General features: G+C 40.6%; 2 long non-coding RNA genes and 1 pseudogene across 2 annotated transcripts in view; 1 reads left to right on the forward strand and 2 right to left on the reverse strand.

Annotated features, from left to right (window-relative positions):
* Positions 1–4,885: 4,885 nt before the first annotated feature.
* On the reverse strand, positions 4,886–5,587 carry LOC116652927 (annotated as a pseudogene).
* Positions 5,588–6,704: 1,117 nt separating this feature from the next.
* LOC107309594 overlaps positions 6,705–25,153 on the reverse strand; it is a 58,571-nt gene continuing 40,122 nt past the window's right edge. The window contains exons 2-3 of the long non-coding RNA XR_001553244.2: positions 7,630–7,713; positions 6,705–7,545 (exon numbers count right to left, since the gene is read on the reverse strand). This is a non-coding gene — a long non-coding RNA (uncharacterized LOC107309594). The remainder of the gene's footprint in view (positions 7,546–7,629; positions 7,714–25,153) is intronic.
* On the forward strand, positions 10,418–15,518 carry LOC116652906. The gene is made up of 2 exons (XR_004306110.1): positions 10,418–10,487; positions 15,148–15,518. It is a non-coding gene; the product is annotated as an uncharacterized LOC116652906 (long non-coding RNA).

Consider the following 25,153-nt stretch of genomic DNA (forward strand, 5'->3'; position numbering starts at 1 on the left):
TCCTCTAAATTTCCCTACATGCTGCAGATTCTACCCACTAAACCCTACATTTTCAAAGTCTATTCTACATTTTCTTAATTCTAATTAAACAAATCTTAATCTTGACTTTAATGGCTGCAATTATGATACTTCATTATGTTAAATGTTAGTTGCAACATAAGAATAAATTGTATAAACAGTTTAGCTGCAATTGCATGGAGTCTAACTGTACATTACTCATTAACAAGATGTGGGTAGCAGCAATTATAACATTTCCTCCTAATGTCCCTATTTATTGAGTCTCAGCAGCAAGCCCCCTTTTCACAACACACACTGATTGACGATAGCAGCTTTTGTACTTGTGAAGAACAGGCACAGTAACCTGCTGTGTGCCTGTAACTCAGATCGATGGAAGTACACATTAGCTCTTAGCCTCACAGGCCGGAGTTCCTGAAGGTCAAAATAGCCATCAGCATCACTGTAGGGTACAGAAATCATTTCACAAATTGTGAACAAAAACAACACAACTTGCTTTGCAGTTTGATTATTGTTTATAGATACAGCAAGCCAAGAATTAAAGCATAGCCTTGAGGCAGCGTAATTATTTACAGCTGAAGACTCATATCATTATTAGCGTGCTCCTAATTGCTTGAAGTTATATCAATGTTAGCTGATTTAACACATTTTTGATAAGAGGCATGGAAATTGTTTTCTCTGCATATGGAATGCTAGATGGCTTCTTTATTTTTAAGGTCTTCTCTCCTCCTGTTTCTTCCAAACTGTCCCTTGTTTACCATTGGAAAAAGCCCCACACCCATAAATTCTCTTTTATTCTGGATGTCTATAACCATCACTGCAGTGTTTTGTTGTGTTTCTGTGGAACCATATATTTGAATTTAGCTTGACTAAAATAATGCCAGGTTTGGGCTTTTACCAACCATGGACCTGACAGTTCTACAGCAATACCAACTAACTAGAGAATAAATCACATTTTGCTTTGGGTGGCATACCCCAATCTTTCACTTTTCCCCACAGTATCTCAGCTGAGAGCCAGCTGAAGGAAAGCTGTGCTAATCTATTGCAAAAGGCAACAGAGAAAATCTCATGGACTCAAATGACATCTGCCTTGGGCCTCACATAGACCCTTCTGAAGACAGACAAGGGTTTTCTCGTGGAACATCACTGTTAGGGAAAAAACAAATTAGGACTGCTATTATTAAACCAGAGCAACAAATGAGTTGGGAACATCTCATTTCACCTGGCCTGTAATTTAATGCTTAATTTTCTCTTTTCATTCAAAGCAGAGGAGTAGCCAAGGGCTGACATAGGCAAAACCTTGAACTGCTTCTGGCTGTGCACCAGGAGAGGTAAGTTTTTGCAGGTGAAGAAAGGAGACAGGGCCTCTTTGGGCAGCCATATGGGGAAGCTGCTGCTAAGACATTCCTGCACCAGCACTTCAAGAAAGTTGCTCTGGTAACTATAATATGGCATTTCTGAAGTTGAGAGCACTCAACTGCTGCAACCTTTAAGACAGTCCTGCACGCTCATTTTAATGCACTACACATTCTTAAAGGTAAAACAAATTCAGATAAGGTTTTGTTTTCCTTCTATAACTTCCTTCCATTTCTCTAATTAGAGCACTTAAATTTTAATCTACTCAATAGATATTTCTGCCTCTTAAGTTGTGCTGCAGGCAGTAGGAAATAAGGCGTTATTTTCCAATTAAAGTCAGGGAAAGGCAGTGAGTATTGTCCATGCACCCAACTTGGTCTTCAGGATACCCTACACAGCACTGTGGACACCTTGAAAACTCTGTTTGCCTCACTTAGCGAGGTGAGGGCTGAAAAGGACAGGATTGTCAATGGAAGTGAAACAGAGGGTAGTAAGTAAAGTCACCATCCATGTTACATTCAGACCTTTATCAGCTTACAGAAACAGTCCCGTGACAGGACTGGTGGGGATGCTGGCAGTCCCAAGAGTTCTTCCACTTCTTCCCTAAACACAGGCTTAATATTATATGCCGAATACAAAATAGTTCAGCACATCCTTTACTGAACCAGTGGCTCAACTACCTGAAGAATCATGTAATTGAACTAATTCATTTGTAGAAATGCAACAAAGACCATGACAAATAATTACAGACTAGGCTATTTTAAAATAACGGTCCAGCTGCTGGAAGTTACAGCATCTGGCTACTGACAGAGGTGATGCGAGCTGAATTATATATTACAGTTTCCAGCGAGCAAAATCTTCCATTTTTGTCTGTGAATGGGGAAATAAAAAACTGCAATAGCGTGTGAAACTGTCATAACAGCTTTTCACAGTTGAGACACATTAAATTACCAGCAATCAATATCCTGAGGAAAAAAAAAAAAAAAAAAAAAAAAAAAAAAAAAAAAAAAAAAAAAAAACTTAAAAGAAATAGATTTGCTAGGAAGGAATAAAGAAGTACATCCAGTTTTAACTTGGAGCTTTAGTTTGCGCTGTGCTAGAGAACTCATAACATATGAAGCTGAGAGAAACAGAAAAAAAAAAAAAACTCAGACCTACAGACTACACAAAAGGCTTTGCCTGGGAACAAAAGAACATAACTTTTAGGAGTTAGCTCTTATGAATGCCATGGTGCGTGCACAAATAGAAACATGAACTAAGGGAGAAGTTTATGCAGGCCAAGTAAGAGCACGTCTTAAGGCTGCAAAAGACTGACTCTTTACTATTCCTCTCCCATAAGATTAAAAGCTAAATGATCGTCTGTTATTCTTCACTAGATGCTTTGTAGTCTTGGCATCTTATAAATGGATCTTCTGCCACCTGGCCTCTTTTTCTGAAACAAGAAATAATGGATTCTGTGATGACATGTGGGTTTTCTGCTGTGTGACTCATGCACTTCATACTTTTTAACAGTTTTTGTCTTCTGATTGTAGCTGGAGTTACATGGTGCTCAAAGTCAAGGAGAGCTAATACAGTAAATGGAAACTGCTGTCAGTATGAACCAGATTAGTCAATCCCTATAGCACAAGTGAATTTCAGATAGCAGCTCAAGCATGACCACTATGATCACAGCCTAGTGTTTATGTATACACAGAAATAATGAAGTGGCCTGGCAATTACTGGAAATACATTCCTCAAGCTTTCAGGCTATGCCAAGCTTAAAATTGTGGTCAGCTCATGTGGGAGAAACTAGATCAACTTGGATTGCATTGCAGCAGTTGTAATTGAATTGTATATTTTGCCTTTCTATAAAACTTCCAGTGCTAAGTGCACAGCAGTCTAAATGACTGTGACATATAGCACTTTCCATGCCTTCCAATTTGCAAGTCTACACTGCAGACTCACGCACGTCGCGTCAGCACAGCAAACCACCATGCAGCACCCTGCCTCACAGAAGCCACAAGACTGCCAAGCTCAAAGCTCACAGCAGCCAAGGGAGGAGCCACTGCAATTTGCTGATGAGCAGAACATGCAGGTTTGGAGTAGAATCCAGTCCTGCCTGAGTCAACAAGAGTTCTGCTGCTTCCTTCAGATGGGCTATGATCATGCCTTGCAAGTTTGCACACACCCCTGAGAGTGTGGTGTTTGTAAGGTTGACCCACTACACTGGAGTTCACCAAATAAGGCAATAAATCCCAGCTCTCACCACTCACCCAACCACACTGACTAGGCTTTTGCTTACCTATTATTGGAAGACCTCTCCATTACAGCACCTTTTCTTTATGCAGTAGAATTGTTAGAATCATAGAACAGCTTGAATTGGAAGAGATCCAGCAAGGATCAGTGAATACCACACCAGCTTCCATTCAGGAAAACCTGTATGGAAATTAAAACCCTAAGACCATGACATCCAAACACTCCTTGTACTCCAGCAGCTTGGGGATACCACAGCCCTGGGAAGCCTGTTCCATGATCACCTCATTTTGGTGAAGAAAATCTGCTATGAAGACAGGCTGAAGGAACTAAACTTGTTCAGCCTGGAGAATTCTATGGTTCACTGATGATGAAGAGCACTCCCAGTGCATGAGGTTTGCAGATGTTCCCCAGTCTTTTGCTCTCTACAGCAACAAATCTAGAGCATAACTCAGAGAAAAGCATTCCATCCCTGTTAGAAGCACTGCTTCCACTTCTAAATGGGAGACCAAATACAAATTCAGGCTGAGATTTTTACCTTGAAGTGAATTAATGACTTTATAAAAGAACGTAACAAAGGAAAAAGTTTATTACTGAAATATATTCTATCCAGAAGAATTAAATAAATAAATAGATAAATAAAAGAAGAAATGGGCATGAGAACTGAGAAGGTGACTCAATTAAACATGCTGTTTCCTAAAGGATACACCTATGAGCTACAAACTGGGAACAAGTAAGAAGAGGCAGCTGTCCCACTACCTGCAGTGGGACCCACACTACAGGGCCATCCCATGGCCAACATCTGCAGGTGCCTGGTGGCATCATCTTGGCCACTGCCATCATGGCCATCACAAAACATGCACGAAGGAAAGGCAGGGCAGCCCAGGGAGCCTGCAGCAGGGGTCTTTCTGAGGCCTGCAGGAGCTCCTGCTAAGGTGGGCCAGGTATCATAGCAGGCACCGCAAAGGGCATAGCACAGTGTGCTCAGATACTACCTGGACTTGGTTCCAGGGTTGATGAGCAGTTGCTTGTGCAACTCTTGTTACACTCATTCACATATATGGAGATAGATATATACAGGTGTAACTATTATCCTTTTTCTTGTCTCTTTCTTAGTAAATAGTTTCATCTCAACCCATAAGTTCTTAGTTTTTTCCCCAGTTCTTTCCCCCATCCCATCAGGAAGGTGGGAAATGAGCGAACAACTGTGTGGAGCTGAGACAAATGCTGAGTAGAACCTCACCTACAGGTCACTTGAATCCTACCACATAGCCTAACAACATCAAGATACTTTGTGAATGTATTGTGAGAGCCAGTTCATGTGGGGAACAACTGATGTACTTACTTTCCTATCACTAGCAAACAATTTTTTTCTCAGCAAGCAACTCAGGAAGCAAAGGAGATCTTTCCAAGGCCCATGAAACTTTGGTAATGCCATAGTAGTTGAGCTGGAGAACAGAGCTCTTCATGCTTGTACAGCCAAATGCTTTCACAGGTCCTTCCCTGGTCAGGACTTCCACCAGAAACAGTTCTTCCTCAAGTACCGGGATCAAGGATCCTCCAAGACCCCACCAGACACTCTTCACATTCTTACTTTCTGCCAGTACCCAGAGTTTTTGTGGAAGCTGAATGATGGGAAGACACTGGCTTGGATGTTTTTCCTCAGAGGAACTTGGATGTAAACCTTCAGTTTTCACTTCAATCAGAAGATTTGAGAGTCCTGTTCTTCTATTATTGCTGTTCCAGCAGCATTGCCAGCCATTGCTGGGTCCTATCCTTGCAGATGACTGAAGGCAGAGGCTGAGGTCTCAAGTAGCCCCTCTGCCTCAAAAACAGAAGCTGTTTCTGCTACTGATGCCTCCATTTCCATTTCTCCTCTGTGGTTTGGACCAAAGATTGAGCCTGCAGCCACTTGTGCACCAAGGCAATCTTCTCCCTGCCTGTTGGCAAGGGAAATCCACTGACACTGCCTGGGCATTCTGCTGGAAGATGCTCAGGTCCTCACTATGAGGACTTGTGACATCACCATGTGGCATCACACTGTGACATCACCATGTGGCACCTAAGGCCGGGATGGCTGGAGCCACCAGAGCTGATGTCACTGAGCAGCACTTGTTGCTGTTCCTGCCCAGCCCAAATCTGAACTTGAGGTGAGAGGCAAATAAAGCTGTGTTGCAAGGAGATCACCCTTCACCTAGTCGTTGCTTCCCCTTCTTAGTGTGGTCCCCCAAGTAGCTCCCTGCTGGCCTCCTGGGTGTCCTCCTGGCTCTCCACATGGCCTGGAAAGCCTTTTCCCAAGCACTGGTAACAGAAGACAATAGCCACCTCTTCCCAGATTGTGGCCACCCCTTGCAAATGCTCCGTGATTTCTATCACAAATCTGATGCAAGGGAGTAGCTGTGTGTCCAGGTGATTCTCTACAACACCAGCAGTGGAGCAGAAGCTGCTCTGTAGGTCCAACTGCAGTAAAGACACTTGGTCTTTTAGAAGTAGAGAAATCAAGCCAAGAAAATCAGTTACGTTCTGCAAGCCATTTAAATCACACCTTCTATACATTTATGGGACACCTCCGGGGGCAGGTGAATCCACCATCTTCCTGAATAGCCTGTCCCAGTGCATCTCCACTCTTTCTAACAAGAAATGTTTCCTTATATCTAGCCTGAACATCCCCTGGCACAACTTGAGGCCATTCCACCTCATCCTATCACTTCAGAATAAAGGCCAACTTCTACCTTGCCACAACTTACTTTCAGGTAGTTATAGAGAGTGATAAGGTTGCCCCTATGCAAACTTTGCACATACTGATGTTTTGGGGGACACTTGCAACACTGGAATGAACAATCACCCTCCATTTTAAATAGAATTTCCCAACTCTGTACTTAGTTCTGTGAAAGATGAAAATATCTCCTGCCTCTTTCAATCTTGTTTTCCAAAGTTTTTAAGCTGTAGAATCTACTATGGTTAACAATATATCCAATTTGGCCTATCAAAGCAATCTTCCTAATTTTTCTTATTTGGAATTCAGTTTTTCTTCCCAGTAATCAGGCTGGAAAGAAACAAAGGGGAGCCTGTAATTTGATTTTAAAAAAAACTTGCATTATTATCAGTCTTGTACTGTATAAAACTACAGTTCCACTTAATACTCTGCTGGGTTTCTTAAATACTAAAATTAATATTGCAGAAAAGGAGGAGAACAATATACATATTAAATATTTAACAGAGAGTATTTTATTTGATCAAGAGAAAGGGGCAACCCAAATGTTTTTGGACACTCTAATTTAGCTGGAGTAAAGTTTTCAGTTAAATAGCTCTCTTCTCTGATGGTACATAAACATTGCTAATTACAAAGCTATCCGGGGAAGAACATCCTCCTTATTTACCAGAGCTGAGGTGACTTTCACTGGGTAAAGGGAAATGATATTTCAGAAGTTGACTTTTCTTGTACTCTACCATTTTCCCCCAGGATCAGAACAAATAAAACATTTTCACTGAAGCAGCTTCCTCCGGCCACATTTTCTTGCAGAAATTTGTTCTAAGGCGTTTCCTGTCAGTGCTTCCCATCGCTCGCCGAAGTTTGCATTTTTTTAATGTATATAAATTTTACTGTCCGTGGCAATAAATATCATATCTGTCATCCACAGCTATCAATATGTCGCAGAGACTGCTTTTCCATCTCATACGGTTGTGACGAGCTTTCAGATTTGGCTCCCAGCATTCATCCCTTCTTGGCTCAAGAGTAAAGTAAATCTGCAGTAGCTATTAACTATTACTTAAACCAGACTTGAGGTTCGGAGTACTGTACTGCAACATCTCAGCTCGCTGCTGCTCACAGAATTGCAAATGCCAGAGTGACAATAGCATCAAATACTTGCTAAAGGTCCAGGTATAATTGTCAAAATCCTTTCCACAGCACTGAACATTAATCTCACAGGTAGAATGATGCTGAAGTTATAGAAAGCAACATAGAAATGTAGTCACATATATTGTTATAATCTACATCCAACAGTAGCCAGATGTGTTTCCCACCTGTCTGTTGGGCCAGCTGCAGCCAGATCCCATGTCAAGTTGGAACTCTGGGTAGCCAAAAGACAGGTACAAAAGACAGGACACCTACAGACAAGTAGAGACATATAAAGGTAAAGCAGAAATGCAGGCATGGTAGAGCAAACATCTTGACTTGGGCATTGAGGGGAGGTGGCATGTGATTTCTAAAGAATTCTTACCTCCAAATAGTAATAAAGCATCACTATGTAGATACAATTACTTTAAGTGAAATCTTGGGTTTATATGATTAAACGATTAAAATCAGATAAAAAATACTCCACTGTTTTGACAATCTCCACTTGCATGTATACAATAATGCTTTATCTCTGTATGATATAAAGCTCTTGCATTATTCAGATCATAGTCTGTAATTAAAGATAAAGGTTTCCCACAGCTTGAGATGCACACAGGCACAGTATTCAGTGTCCTGCAGAGCCTCCAAAAATCTCAATTTCTCAACTGTATTGCAACAGAAAAAGAGCACACGTTTGCTACAAAGACACTTAAACCCACCAAAAGATTCTGGGTAGAAAATGAGCTGTTCCTCAGTGCATCCAAAGTAAAAACAGCTTTTTTTCTTTCTTCTTTTTTTTTAATCTATGACATACCTTAGCTCCATTTTCACTCTGAGTTGTGGTAAAGAAGCCTGCTACTCAAAAGCATGTGTCTGCGTGGTAATGTCTGCAGCTTTTAAAACAGCTAGCTTAAAAGAGAACCAGTAATTCCCTTCCTTCCTTACCAAATTTTTATTTTCCTCATATATTCAGTACTTGGCTTCACTTTGAAAAAGTGTATAACTACTGTTCTAGCAACAGGTTCTTGGGAAGTCTGTACAGTGGATGAGGAGTGAATATGGAAAAGTAAGCAATAATGTAAAATACACATTTCTGGCTACCATCTGTCCTTGTGAACATAAATGTGGCTTAAAGCAAGCTGGGCAGTATGCTATTAGAAAGCATTACTGTGCCCCAGGCTTCATCAACAAGATCAAGGTATCTTCTCCCTCATGGAACTTATTCCAAACAGAGGCTCAAGTGGAAAGCATGTGCTTAGGTGGACACCAGTGTCAGCCCCCCTGAAGCACTGCCCAGATGTGTTTATTCACACTGCAGACATCTCACCACTGCAGCACTGCGGCTGTCCCAGGCTCTTCAAAGAGAGCCTCAGAAGCCAGCCAGTTCTGTATGGTGTGGTGGAGGCAGCATTGTTCCTATTACTGCCCACAGAACTTTTATTCAGCTTTAAATTATATAGTTTTCATCTGTTTTTCTAAGGAGACAAGGCTAATGCAATCATGATGAGTCTGTGCGTGTCCATCCATCCATCCATCTCACAGCAACTCATGAGCATCTTGCCTGGCTTTGATCAAAGCTGGCAGAAGGTCAGAGACCTCCACAACATCAAGTTCTGCAAGTCATTGGGAAGCAAAGCACCTGGTCTGAGGAGAGAGTGACCTAATGGCTTGCCTTACAAAGAAAAAAGCAGGCAGTCCTGGCTCACCCCTAGACTCCAAAGGATCCATCATGAGTCACAAAACCAGACGAAACCAGAAGCTTTGCCAGTCCTGCAGCTTGCAAGAGTAACTGAGCTGTTGCCTCCTACAAAGCAGTTTCCTAAAAGAGCAATTGCTCTAGATAGAGCAGAACAGCACAGCATTTTCCTCCTGTGTTACCTCTGTTGGGAGGGACTTCTGACAACCTACACACTGCGGATAAAGCACTGAGAATTCACATCATACCACTCATGGACCACAGGAAAACCCTGATCTAACAGAAGTCAATAAGAGCTGCCGCTTAAGCTATAATCAAGTTGTCAGAGATGCATGTGTTAGGGAAGAACTAATACCAAAAATGATTTAAAAATACTGCAAAAGGGCACCTTCTTGCAGGCATTGCTTTAAAAAATAAGAAGAAAGGAAAAGGATTGGTTTTCTTCAGTCACAATCAATTAGGGAGGCACTGGCACAGGCTGCCCAGAGAGGCTATGGAAGCACCGTCCCTGGAGACATTCAAGGTCAGGCTGGACAGGACTCTGGGCAACCTGGTGTACTGCAGGTGTCCCAGTTCATTGCAGGGGAGTTGGACTACGTGACCTTTAAATGTCCCTTCCAACTCCAACGATTCTATGATTCTATTCCATGAGCGAAAAAGATAATCTGAAAAAACATCACGGCAGCTCCTCTGAATTCATACTTCTAAACTGACACTGTGAACAGATTTAAGGGATATTTTTTTTTTCCTGTTTTCTGACAAAAGGCTTTGCTAAGCTAGGATCTAATTCTGCACACATGCAGAATCCCACAAATACTGCAGAAGACCAGCAGGTATGAAATTTGCATTCCCTTTAGTAGTATTTTTCTTTTATTCACCTTCTGAGGAGCCATACATCATTATTTACTTTAGTGAATAAAATCCCTGAAAATACATTCTTTTTCAACATAAATAGATGTACATGGATACACACGTGTGTATGTACAGACACTGCAGTCCCAATGCAATACAAATGGGCACAAATAGAAGTCACAGACAGTTGTTAGAACTTTGTACAGCACGCATAATAGCATTCACAGTGTTGCCAGAAAAGGAGCCTTTTTTATCTACAAATAACAGGAGGTAAACTTCAGCTACTTTTAATAAAGCACAGAGAATGCTGCTTCTGGCAAATGCACTACAAAGGCTAATATTTAAACTACAATGAAACAACACTGGCAATAAAAGGTACTAGGTCTATGCTGCGGATAAGATTTACATTAAGATAAATAAAGGGTTTGTTGTTGCCTTTTCTTTCCCAGGAAGAGTTGTGGTTTGAGGCAAACAGTCACTGAGTAGCTACATAGTATGGTGAGTTCTAGCAATGCTACTTAGGCATATAAACATGAAAATCCTACCACCAGTCTGAAGACTTTAGTCCCACCAAGCAGCCCTAGCTCTTGTCATTTTCTTTTAATCTTAATAAGGCATCAGAAACAAAGTATCATAGCACAGTGTCCTTCCATCATGTCAGTTACAGACTTCCATTTGTGTGTTGAACTTGAAATTTTCTTGGCTAGGTTAAAAGCTAGTTTTAAGATCTTTAACTTTTCTTTCATTAAATTTTCACACAAAATATTTTGTTCTGTGAAATGTTAGAAGTTAATTGTCTCTTTACTCACACTCTATGCAAATCCTCATAAAACTCAGTGCTTCCAAGAAAGTTAGATAAAAGGATGCATAAATCCAAGTAAGATCCACATCACCTCTTGGCAAGTCATGGCATCCTGGAGAAGAATTCCCATTGAGTCCCTAAATTCAGATGCTCCATACCCCCTGCTAGCATAGTCTGCGGTGCTGGTATTCCCATATGCCACTTGTGCATCCTATATAATTTTAACATCTCAAGGTCTAATCCAAGAGATTTCAAGTCAGTGGTGTTCCCAAAAATAACTGTTCGCATCTCTAGCACAACTCTACACGTATATCTTAAATATCACACATACATCAAAGAACATCACTTCTGAAAGGACCTCCATTACTTAGCCTAGATATGTCAGAAAAGCTAAGTCCTTTAGTCTAGGGGTATTTGTGAATAACATTTTAAATGCTTTGCAAAGGAATAGGATTGAATTGTAATTTCCATTGCTTGGTTTCCCCTATTTGATTATCAGGTTATCACAATTTCTGTTTAATTCAGATTAAATGCTCTAATACCTCAAAAAATTAGAAAACCAACATAAAAATGCGGACATCTTTGGTGATGGTCAAACAAGGGAATAAGCAGAGTGAGATGATCCATCTGGATTAATATTGAGATGAAATATAAAGGTGACAGGTGAAAACTTCATTCTGTTTCACAGCCATTTGAAGACAACTCTATTCAACACCATGCCAGCAAAAGCAGAGCAGCTTTGGCATTTTTGTTTTGGTTTTATCTGTAAGTTGCTGAGTAAGTAAAGGTAACCAAATGTGTGTATGTGTTTTTATTCATCAGTGTAATGTGCGATAAACTGCAGAAAACAAAACCTTCCCTACCATAGCAAAACTGTGGTATACAAGTTGTAGCCAATGTACCTGATCTCCCAGGTAAAATTAAATTGACTGAAGGAGGACTGAAATTCCCATGTTGCACTGTTATATCTCTCTATCTAAGTTCATATGAAACCCTGTAATTAAGAACAGATTTTTAATTCCTGGAAAAAGGGGGAAAAGGTTTTAGATTGTCTGGAAGAAGTGAAATAAAACAAAACAAAATAGCGGTTGGGAGATGTAAAAATTCATGTGTTCTTTTTTAAAAAAAGAGAGAAAAGGGTGGCAGATTTTGCCAAGACAAACCAGGTGGACTGCTGCTGCCATCAGAAGGCTGCCAGCGATTTGGGCTATAGAGCATGGGAGGCAGACTGAGACAAGCATGACAGTTTGGAGAGATACCAGAATTCTACTTCACAGAATAGTCCCTTAAGAGATTTGAAGTTACTTGCTGGCTTTTGGGGGAGAGAACAGGAAAACTGCCCAGTTTGCCTGCCACACATCTGGACCTACATCACTCAGGACTGCGTGGGCTCCCTGTTCATGTCTGAGTATACAAACCCTTCACACTGCAGGTTCCCAAAGAGCCTAACTCCTGTCCAGCAGGGGCGAACAGCAACAGTGAATTTATTTGCTGCATCCTGCTTCATTATCATATGCCACTGTGCCCAAGCAAATGCTATAAACCCATGCTCACACATTAAATGCCCGCCCATTCTGTTAAATCCAGGGGGCTGCTGTCACAGCTCTGTTTGCCATGGGTCAAGATAAAACAGCGTATTCCCCTTCTGCTGAATATTTCCAGTTCAACATCAATGAGAACTCTGGCTGAAACCAAGAGATGCATCCCTACAAGCTGATGTTGTAAACTCTGGAACCTTCTTCTTTGTAGCTTTGAATTGCATAGCACCAGAGGGCTGGAGAAGAAGCTCTCTCCTACCACAGCCCTGTCTTGTCTCACTGTAGGGGGACTTCAGGGCTCTGATTTCTGCTGCAGACACAGCTTCAAGCTTTGGGGGGTATCAGGGCAAAGTCTCATGGTGCAATTTAGTGAGAACATCTTCTAGTTGAGACAGAAGTAAAGCCATGAATGCTCCCTGTTGCAAACATCTCTGCCGAATGGTTTGGTATTGCCTTATTCCCACTGACAATGGAGTCAAGGGAATGAAACATTGTTTTGAAACAGCAAAAAGCTGTCAGCAGTAACCACTGTTAATACTCTTGCTGGGCTAAGCTTGATACTTCTGCTTGTCATTTATTTACTTATAAAAAAAATGTGTTTGATAAAACACTTCTGTATGCAAGAAACAATGCCAAACTAATAAGCCAGTGGTTAATTTTTTTCTTGTCCTAGATTTGGTTTTCTTCTTAATAAGATGCATAAATGTATTAGAAAGCATTCCTTTGCCCAGACTTCATGTGGTATGAAACAAACCCAGAAGCATTTTGCCAAGGCAGCTAGTTGTGAAGAACTGGGTGAGTGAGTGGAAAGAGGAAAATATATTTACAGAGCTGCATGCAAGCCATAGGAAAGCACAACAGACATTACATTAAAAAAGGAGGTTGTGGATGCCCCATCCCTGGAGGCATTCAAGGCCAGGCTGGATGTGGCTCTGGGCAGCCTGGTCTTGTGGCTGGCAACTGACTCTCCAGGGGGATTGAAACTGGATGATCGTTGTGGTCCTTTTCAACCCAGGCCATTCCATGATTCTATAATTTTAAAGCCTCCACAAATCTGAGAAATGATCTGACAGACTTCAGTCAGTTACCACAGATGGACAGAAATAGCCGGATGGGGAAAGGTAAACAGAAAATCCAGTAATAATTTTGAAGACAGGAGTAAATGAAAAGATTGTCATGGAAATTTTCACTGGTCACTCAGTGTAGGCGCTAGTATTTAAGTTTTTAATGCACTGTTAACAGTCAGCAAAAGGCCTAACTCATACTGAGAAATCTGACACTCGTCACAGAGATTGTTTTTCTTTCTGTGTCTGGGCTGCAGCAGAACAGCACTGGTAGCAAATTTCCTCCGATTGTTTTTGGTGCCACCAACTGCCTCGTTCTGAAACTGAGGGAGAGCAGGCTGCTCCCCATAACCACCATGGAAGGCAATTCACACAGTAACAAGGGGAGCTTTCCCCATTAATGCCATCTGAGCAACATTGCTCTAGCTCTCAGGATGCTCCGCATCATTCTCATGATAACTATTTTTCAGACAGAGAGGAGAACTCACTTTAACAAAATAAACCCCCCCCTCATAAAAACCCTTCAAACAACATCCATCCTTCAGGAAATGCCACATTCCTCCTTTCTTTTGGTCAGCAGATACAGAGGACCCACTCCTGCTTTCTATGTATGTCCTCTGTAACTGTAGGATCCAGTGGCAACTTGCACATTCAGGGAATGCATAAATCAAAAGAGGAAATGGTCACAGCCCTCAGCAGCCTGGTCTAGTATTAGATATGGAGGTTGACGGCCCTGCATACGGTAGGGAGGCTGGAGCCTGAAGATCTCTGAGGTCCCTTCCAACCCAAGCCATTCTGTGATGCTATGTTCTCCATGCTGGATGGTGTAAGATAAACTGTCCCCTAGCAAAAGCTGGGAGAGACAGCACCTCTTGTGAGAGGTCAAACCTTAGTGCATTAGAATGTTAGAGTGTGGGGTTTTTCATTGTTTTATATATATATATATTTTAAAGCATGTAAAACATTCATATTCTATTCTATTTGTGTGTATTCCATTGTACAATAGAAAAAAAAATGTGTGTTTCACTTCTTGCCACATAGTATTGAAAAACTATTTAAAAAATGCTTTGAAGAACACTCCGAAATGTTGCTGGTATTGTTTTTGTAATTCCAACTTAGCAGGCTACAGAAAATAAAATGCTAATGAATAAATTAGAGAAACTTAAATGTCCTTTAGAGAAAATAAATGTCCTACAACTAATTTTTCTTAAAATGATATAAATAATGTCATCCCATCCACCCAGTTACTTATATGGCTTCACTACAGGAAAAAAAAAAATAACACACCCTACTGGTTACAAAAATAGATACATGCAATCAAACTATCTTAAATCTTTTTATCCTTTTTTACTCTGTTTTATGCTGTGCTTCTGCATTAGCATATGAGGTGCTGCCAAGAGAGCCAAATTCAAAGCCATGACCTTTGCAGTAGCACAGTGCTGTCCTGTCCTTTAATAAAGAAGGTTTAATAGCCCAGCACCATCTCCTGCCTTAGGATCCTCTTTACTGTTTCACAACTTCTGCTTCCAGTGAAGCGTACCCAGCACTGGTAGGAAGTCATTGCCAAGGTTATCTCTGGTTACTAAATCTAGCCTTTATGTGGTTTTAACAGAAATTTGGAGATGGAGACAGACGATTTCTTCAATAGAGCGCCAAATAGCTAACTTCCAGGGTGATGTAATCCTGGAGGGTCAGTGCAAAGTAAATGCATAACTAACATAGTGTTTACTTGTTACTTTTTTTTCTTTTCTCAGAACAAACACTGAAGAAGTTGAAGTCTTGAAGAATGTGGAGACAAAAGCAAAACCTGACTTCTCCAGGAATACTGAAAAACAACTTTACTTAATTCTAAGAACCTTCCAGCTCTCAGTCCTGATTCATAGTCTGAAGAGCATAATTTGGACAGAATTCCAAACATAGGAGAAAGGATCCATTTCTTCTTGGCTTTGGTCTATGAGTTTTACCAAGCCCTTAAAACAGCCCTCATGAAAGTGGATTGAGTTTGGGTGAATTTGTCCAATGCGGATTTAAAATGCAAACTACTGGGGTGAATACAGTATGTGCATATCCTCTGTGCATATCTTCATTAAATCAATTTAATGAAAACAAAATGAAATTAAATCAACATCTCTTAGCACCATACTCTAGAGACTGACCACAGTCATGGTAGAAAATTTCTCCCTTATACCCAATCTAAGACACACTATAGAATCACAGAATCATAGAATTGCCTGGGTTGAAAAGGACCACAAAGACCATCTAGTTTCAACCCCTTGCTATGTGCTGGGTTGCCAACCACCAGACCAGGCTGCCCAGAGCCACATCCAGCCTGGCCTTGAATGCCTCCAGGGATGGGGCATCCACAACTTCTCTGGGCAACCTGTTCCAGCGCATCACCAGCCTCTGTGTGAAAAACTTTCTCCTAATATCCAATGTAAACCTTCAAGAACCCTTTAAAAAGTTTAAATTTTTCCCGGTTCCACCTCCCCCCTCTGTTTTAATTTACGATCTTTATAGTCTGTACTAAATAATATTAGGTAAAATTTTCAATTCTCTCTAGAGGACAGTGCCCTCCAGGTTTTATAATAACCTATCATGATGTCCACCAGTCTTATATATCATATATATGGTAAAATAAACATCTGAGGGAAGCCATCATTGAATCTCAACTCCACAGTGTCAAATATTTTCTACTTCTTTTTAGAAAGCAGATCTTCATTGCTTCCTAAAGCTTATGCCTTGTGAATAACATTCATTTCACACATTTCCCTGGATTACACAGCATTCTTTGCTAGCCCTCCATGCTTCCTTATCTCAGTTTGCATGAAATGCAATCTTTCAAAATAGCAAACTTAACTTAATTGCCATAGACAAGTGTTAATAGATTTTAATAATGCTTTATTAGAATTTATGCAAATTGGACTGCACTGGAAATCTGAATAAAATCCTAGTATGAGCAGCCATTTTTCGCCCGTGTTGTCTCCAAACACAGAGCAGGAAGAGGAAGCTTTAATTAGTACTTTCTGATGGAATCTACTGATGAAAACGTTCTTCTTATGAATAGATATAAGTGTCAAAGATTATCTTTAAAACTGAGCTTCATAATTCATTAATTAGCAGTGAGGGTTTTTCTCGAGGGATGATTTAATAGTAATATCAACCCACAGATTTTATACATAAGGATTTTTATCTTGATAAAAGCGTGGATGATGTTGCAGAACAATATTATATTGATTCCACTTTACACAGTTCTCAGTTGACCCACATTTTAGTATGTAAACAGCTAAATTTACACAATTAGAGAGAAAAACAATAATGTATGAGTGGAGATTTGAATAACTAATACGGAAATCATCCAAAATAATCTGTTCTAGTAAGTAAATTAAAGTGTTGATGTTAGTGTAATTAAGGATCAGCTAATGTTTTATTCCTCATTTTCTTTTGTTGCTGCTTTTCCTCCAAATAAAACTATATACCATAGAAGGTTTCTGTCCACAAAACCACTTGTTGATATTAGTGGGACATGCACACAAACCAAAAACTGCAAATCACCCATACATATAGCTTTATATTTGCAGTCATATATGCGTAAACACTCAAAAGTGTATTTACTATAAACATGTAATAAAAAGAAGCACAATGAAGAAACTACTTCTAGATCTGCTGTTACTAAGGCCAATGAGCAAACATTTCAAAACAATTCTTTTGCATATCTTTCTTCACAGCTGCTGCATTTCACACAGCTGGGAGTGCAGAAGTACACCAGAGCTAAGGAATCCTCAGCAGGTAGAGTTCCCTCAGAAACACTGCTTCTTCACATCACCGGTAAAGCTTTCCTGTCCATTTCCTTCTAAATCTATAGGAAACACAAGAAATCTTTAATGCCCTAATGAGCCAAAGTGGTATTGTATTACTTCAGGTCTTAGAAACAGCCAACCAAAATATTTTCTGTTGACAAGCCCCAGTGAACATTGCGGGAGCCAAACATTACATCATTTACGCTAGAAAACACTTCCTCTTGTACCAAACAGGGTTAGGATGATCTGCTAGCAGAGAATTAATAGTTGTTCCGTTAAAAGATAAGGAGATTAAAATACCAAAACCTTGCAGTGATTTAGTCAAAAGGAGCTACAGCCTGGCTATAGTTAAATTGGTGGCAGAACTTCAACAGGAGCAGGACCCTACCCACATATTAAGTAAACCAGGACAAATGCTTCCAGTCCTTATTGCTTGCCATAAAGCAATTATCAGCTATAAAACCAACCTTTCCTTACTAATGCAATGCAAATCAATAAAACTCTAAAATTCACACACTGGATAAACAAAGATAATCTGTAGCAGATACACGCAGTGCTGTGGCATAAAGCTGCTGTAATTCAGAATGCAAAATAGAATCTAAGGTTAAAAAAACCCAGAAACACTTCCTAGCTCACAAAGGCGCATCAGTTTCTTAGTTCAAATGATGCAGATACCTAGCATTTCTGTCTGCTATTGAAAGTCTCCGCCCACATACCTCAACTAAGATTTACAGCCTCTTTCAGAGGCCACCTGAAGCGGTACTGCTGCTGCAGCCAGGTAGTCTGGAGGGCATAAAGCAAGGTGCTCAGCTGGGAAGGAGAGCTGGTCTCCTCCATCAGTACTAACTGAGCAGCTGCTACTCTACTCAATTCCCATTGAGACATGGAGGGCCTGGGACAAATGGAGGCTGCTGTCTCAGGGCCTGTAAAGTTCTGCCAGTGATATATGCAATTCGGTTGCTTTGAGGGTTCTTTAATTGCATGTAAGCTGACAACACATAAAGCTAAAAATAAAAAATATAAGTTTTTCAAATGGAAATGATGACTAACCCTTAATGATAATTAATACCAGACATTCTCAAAGACCTTTTTTCACCTACAAATGAAACTAATTACTAGGATTTCTTGCTCATAGTTTGCTGTGTTGCAGAACAGCAGCAGCTGGGCTGTCTTTTTTTATTTACTCTTGAAGGGCTTTCCATAAATCTGTTTCAAATTTTGTTAACCCTACTCAACCTCCACACCCTCCCCTTTCCACTCCCCCCTTCCCCATACTCATTCATGAGTTACAGCTGAGAAGAGTGATTTATAATAGTGCAATGAAGTGCAAAACATGCTCTGGCAAAGGAGCAAATTCCTCTGCCTTTCCTCAGATACGATCAGGTGTAACTGCAAATCCTGCCATCCCCTTAGCACTGAGTGAGGAGATAAGAAAGACAGTGACTTTTCCTCCACAAACTTGCCTGCTGGAATAGGACACAGTGGAATTACAGCCTCCTTCCCCCAGTACTAGCCCTGTCATGCCCAGCCCTAATGCATAAAGGGAGGAGGTCAGTTAATCCTTGGGATTCTTTGAAATCCTCTCAGACACGTGCAAAAGGATAGGGAGAAAGCCTCTTATCCTAAGTTTCATTTTGCAAGCAAGAAATGCTGAGTTGAAAATGGTCCATGGGGTCCCCCAGATCTAAGTGTGTATATGGAGCAGAAATGGAAAGTTGTTGCATCTGCCTTGCTTAGATATATCTGATTTCATGTCTAAAGATTTTTTTTTCTCCTTTCTAGAATTATCATGTGGCAATGGTTTGGACTGCAATAAAGTCATCACACGAGACTACAAACAGCTCTGCAGGGTGTGTGATTTTATTGCACAGCTGATATTTTATGTCTTGACTCGTGAAGCTGAGGCAAATTCTCAGCTTTCCACAAACAGAAGTAAGATTGGAATTCAGCTCATTTTGAATAACATTTACAAAATGCAAACCACAAACACAAAGAACCAGCAACTAGGTAATTGCTGTCAACCTCTGTCACAGCAATACTGAATGATACAGCTGTTCCTACAATGCATGGCACGGTTTGAATATTTTATCCTCACAGTCTTGTAGGAAACATTAAATTGTAAAGGAAATTGGTCAGCCTTTCTAGTTGGGAATAAATATGTCAGAAAAGGTTGGTATCGTTAGTGTTATGTTACACAAGAGTGGGGTGTGTTATGATGTATGGGTTTACTATTGGAAATAATTTATTGGGGGTTCTTGTTTGCCTTTATTTATAGGGCCACATGTCTTATTTCTGCTAAGTCTACATGGGGTGATGAGGGGCAGTTTTGAAGAGCAGTTTGAAGGTAAGTGTCAGCAGCAATTTGGAAATCCTCCTGGAGAAAGATCCACAGCTTTCAGAATGCTTCATGCCACATAGATGGGTTGCACCAGACCTAATGATGTCAACCTTAGCTTATATCAACATTAAAAAAAAAAAAAATAGTAAAAGCAGAGTTTGCCTATTGTTGGCAATAAGGGAGGATGCAGAAACTGCTTCCATCAGCAAATCTGAACACAAATTGTCATGTTCACTTGAAATGAAGCTGAACACATTTTTCTTTTAGCTGGATGGTCAGCCATTTGTGTATTTTATTTATCATTAACTTGTTAAACAAAAGAGAGTCAAAAAAAACCCTTGCCTTGGTTCTTGATAAAGCTCAGAGCTATAACTCAGAGCAAAATAAAGTTTTCCAGGAATGGTCAATAAAAACTCAGGGTACTCACAGAATGGCTCAGGTTGGAAGGGACCTGAAGGGTCATGAAGCTCCAACCCCACCACCACAGGCAGGGCCACCAGCCTCCACATTTAATACTAGACCAGGCTGCCCCGGGCCCCATCCAACCTGGCTTTGAACACCTACATGAATGGGGCATCCACATCCTCTATGGGCAGCCCATTCCAGCACCTCACCACTCCCTCTGTGAAGAACTTCCCCCTGACATCCTAAATCTTCCCTCCCTTAACTTAAAACCATTCCCCCTGTCCTGCTGTTATCTACCCTTTCAAAGAGTTCTAGTGAAGTAAGCAGAATACGGTAAAACTTACACACTAAAATAGAAGGGTATTGTCATCTCAAAGGTTTTAAAACCTTTCCGACCAGCTCTTCTAAAAGTATTTGTTGTTCAAAGTCACTTTTTAGTCACTGTCTGCTCTGTGGTATCAAGCAAAATCAAGAAGAATACATGATCAGGACACTTTGGCAGAGCAGATTGGACCATCTTCAGAAGTTTTCACTTCTATTGTCAGGGCACCTGCTGGTGCAACTTATTTGCCTTGTGAGGATTTAAATCCCAGCATTACTGCATGCACGCATTCTTCCCAACCAAACCTTAGGCCTTGCTTACTTAAGGTTATACTGTGCCTTGGTCAGCGCAGTAGAGCAGACAGCAGGAAAAAGTTATTGTAAAAGAGATTCTTTCTAAAGCGTTCCTGAGAAACTGCTTGTGTTTTCACAATTAGGATGGGATTCTTTACCACATTCTACTCAGCTGAGATGATGCTAAATCCTTTTATAACCTCAAGCCCTGACTTAAACTGCTCCAAAGAACTGTGACAATCTCTGTCTGGGAACAGAGACCCTTAGGGGCTCCATGTGTGCAAAAAAAAGCCTGCATCTACATGCAGGACTCTCATACAGTTGGAAACCTACACCAATTAACAGCATTACAAAGTGATATCTCAACAGTGCCCTAACACTCCAACAGTGAAGTTCAGCATCTTGGTAAAACCTAAGCAATGTGTTGGAATTGAGCTAAAACAAAGTGCTCCAAAAGCCTGCTTTGCTGTTCAGGTATTACAGCTTTTTGCTTCCTTAACCACTGTAGGGCCACCACAATGAAAAGGGGAGGAGCTGGAGTGCACCCCATCCATACACTGTCCAGATGAGCTTTCTTTGCTCCCAGTCCCTTACCCCCATGGCAATTAAGGATCATGTCACAGCAGCACTACTAGGAAAAAGCAGTGGGCTTATGAGAAACAAAGCAGTAAAAGATGGTATTAAACTTGCTTGGCAATTGGAAGTACAGCTCTGTTTCTATAGTAGGAAACAACGGCTTGGTTTCTCTGTCCACTTATTAGAGGTTCAAAAGAAGTAGTTTATTAATTTGATTAATTAAATAATTTCTGTTCCTTGCAGTTTTCACTAACTTAGATGAGAGAAACTCATATCCAAAGACTCTTCATTAAAAAACATAAGCACGCATGAGCACAAGCAGTAAATGAGCCACCTGTAGCAACCAGGAGTGTTTAACATTCCTACCTCAAGCCTTACAGAAATGCCTGGAAGACAGCAGTCACTCAGTTTTGAGTGGCTGGTCAGAAAGAAGAGTTGGGATTTTCTTCCTCCCTTTGCATGTAAGCCAAGTGCTGGTGTACTGACATGTGACCAGCACGTACACCCCTGTAAGACAAACTATAATATGCTCTGTGATCCGTAACGAGTACTGAGGCTCTTGCCCCTTTTCCCTATCTGCAAAGTATATCCACACCAACTGAAACAATAAGATCCCAAGAGATAAAGCAAAGCTTCTCTGCTGTGGAAAACAAGCCAGAAAAAAGTTTGCTGCCAGACTCAGAGCTTCTTGCAGCCACCAGCCTGAAACATTTTCCTGCTGTTTTATGGAGCAGTATTTTACTCATCTGAGATGTAGAACTCCTTACAACAAGTAATTCAAACATCACACTCTGATATGTAATTTGAGTATTTTATCCTATGCATGAGCAAAGTAGAAACTGCAAAACACTTATTTCCTTTCCAAGAAGCGTGTCTACTTTGTTGTCAAACAGCAGCCCCCAGCTGACAACCTCAGAACCAAATATGTTTCCTGTACTAGCACTTTGATCTCCAATTGCAACTAACCTAGAAGGGTAATAGTTACATTTGAGGTCACTAGGAGGTCCCGACCTCAGTTATATCACCCCTCTCCAAAGAAACTTCCACTTTAATCATCAACTTCCGGGTAATCTATTAGCAACGGGCATAAATCATGCATTAAAATGGGCTGAGGCATTGTCACAAGAGCTAGAAAATGATCCATTAAATTCTTCCGCCTCTCTCTAAACATACAAACACTGGTTTCTAGCTTCACAAATAAATTAAAATAATCAAAAGATATAATCAAGGATACATTTTTTACTTTCAAGGTAGGCATAATTACTGCTGCATATTTTTTCCTCATGAAAGTGGCTAGAGAGAGGAAGGAGGGAATAATAACCAAAGATGGTGCTATCCTGTGATGCTATGAATGCTGTTCATTGTAATAAGTCAACGTGTCAAAAAAGACATTTAGGCCCTCCTCCCCTCATACTTTCTCCCCGCCACTATCCCAAAGATGGGCAGAACTAAAGATTGAAATGGTTCAGAAAAACAATTTGTGAGACTTGGCACATGTAAATTTTGCTGCCTGACTTCACCATCACTGATTACAGCTGACGGAGAGTTAATAAAAGAGCAAAGCTGGCTGTCAGAGCAGATTAGTGTGTGCAAAGGACAAGACAAAAGAATAATGCCGTCATTATTATTTATGGTCATTAACTGGGCTGAGTTCACTCCTACAGTACCCTACCTGAGCAGTAAAAATGATCTAAACATGAAATACTACGTTTAGAGCTAAAACACTGTAATTTATTCTGCTTGTTGGCTTGATCGTTTTTATAAGAGGTACTTGATCCTGGAATTAGTCAGAGTGGGTAACAGATTTAGCTAAAGAAAGTGAGAAGACCATCATCAGAATTCAGACCTTACAAAGAACATTGCTTTTCTAAACAGGGGCAGATAAAAGCTCACTGCCTCCTTGTCGAGACCTTTTGAAAGAGCGGTACTGTAGGAGGGACAGAGGAAGCAGCAGCAGAGTGCGAAAGAGAGAGAAATATCAACACTTAATTGGGAAAAGCCAGTATGATTCTGGGTGGGAGTATGTAGCAGCAGGGACCTGGGAAATGATGACACAATGGAGTTAACACAAGCAACTGCTTTGAGCAACAGATGAAGCTCAATTGCAGAATCAAGATGATGGACATGAAGGTTTGGTTGGAGGGCAGAATGAGGGAGAGTGATGGTCAGGATGGACATTAGAGGAGCGGAAGAGTAAGGCCAGCAGGAAAAAAGAGAAGCACCTCCCATAAAAAGCACCATGGAGGGGCATAACAAGAAAACGTATATTTCTGGAAGAAACTGAGACAGTGCTGAATGTTCTTTGCTTAGCAGCTGTTCTGTGTGCATGCAGTCAGAGAAACTGTGGGAAGTCCTAATTGCGGGTCATGAGGCACTCCAGGAACACACACAATTGCTCAGAATGCCAAAATCCACACTAGCCTTTCCTCACTATCTGTCATGTTACCCCTCCTTATCAAATTTATTCCTTTTGCTTTCAAACAAGTTCCCAGGGCTTTTCCTCTATAACACCTGAGCTGAAAACTTCAACAAAAAAACTTTGTTTGTTGTTTTGGGTTTTTTTTTGTTTTGGTTTTTTGGTTTTGTACACTTTTCTGGTAGGGAGATTAAATTGTCCATGGCTTGCTGTCAGCAGAAGATCCATCAGATACGTTCAGAGAACAGGCCATGGGCTGGGACATCCTCTACAAGCACCCTGAAACCCTTCCTTATCTCAGGGGAGACTCACTGCAGACACTGTCACCTAACTTTAGTCATCTAGGACATAATTCATGGGAAAGGGACAGATCAGGGCACAGCTCATCCACTGGCAACCTGTAATTTTAGTCTGTTTAATTATAGTTATTAAATAACTGCCCAGAATAATGGTTTGGGGGGAGAAAGTTTCTTTAGAAGGTGCTGATTTGTATTCTACTCTTATTATACATATCACTACACCATAATTCAGCAAACGCCTACTTTCTGCTGATCCTTGAAGTCAAGAATACAATTTCTTTTTCTCTTTTTTCAAATAAAGTGTTTTGACACTCGTTGAATTGCTGCAATTTGTCATACCCAAAGTACATGTTTAAACACAGAAACTGAAGTTGCTGGTAAATGCAGTCTCATCTTGACAGGAGTTCTTTGTGCCAGAATTCCCTACTCGATTATTCATTTTCAAACAGAATGAAGTGCTGGTTTAAACCTATAAAGACTACGTAGCTCTGCCTGTGTGAATTTATCTTTAACCAGTTCAGCTGCTGTTGCTGTGAGAGGGCAGTCAGGTTCAAACGAGGATCTCCTAAGTGTCAGAGAGGGAGGTGCCATCTTATTGTCTTTAGCGATAGACTTAGAAGGATGCAATCTCAAAATCCAAAGCAGACTGTGAATAGAAGAATGAAGAAAGCTTCACTTTTTCACATAAGCAGACTTTGTTACCCCACTTTTCTTAAAATCTTGACATGTAGGATAAAAAAACCACAAAGAAACCAAGTTTGGTAGCTTTCAACTGTATGGCATTTCTGTGTTACAGTACAAGTAACAGTCATAATATATGGAGTCAATCACGTTCAAATCAACTATCATAATATATAAGGAATCAAGAACCTGGAGCCAGCACGTTTTATTTCCATATACTTCTAAACAAAGATAGTATGAACCAACATCCCTCCTGCTGCAGTATGAAACATGATAGAGTTACAGAAGCTTAGCTAGTGACTGGCAAAGCTTAATGGTGGCATTCTTCCCCTCACCAGGAGAAGAGGATACCAAGACACTCCAAAATGTCAATGCCTACAATATGCATTCCCAGAGACCATCTTCTGACTGAGTAGCTAAGTGGACAACATGGAGCTATAAAGTGCTATAAAGGATGGGACAATTTCATGTCTTGTGGGGAAAAACACCACAGAACACAGTCCAACTCTGAATAGTTCAGGTATTTGAAGGATATGCTTTAGTGGGCAGAGTGGTGATGGGTTAACAGTTGGCCTGTTAGATATCTTAGTGGTCTTTTCCAACTTTAATAATTCTACAGGTAGCTTAATGGAT

The sequence above is a fragment of the Coturnix japonica genome, chromosome 2 (genome assembly GCF_001577835.2).
Source record: "Coturnix japonica isolate 7356 chromosome 2, Coturnix japonica 2.1, whole genome shotgun sequence".
NCBI classification, from domain to species: domain Eukaryota; kingdom Metazoa; phylum Chordata; class Aves; order Galliformes; family Phasianidae; genus Coturnix; species Coturnix japonica.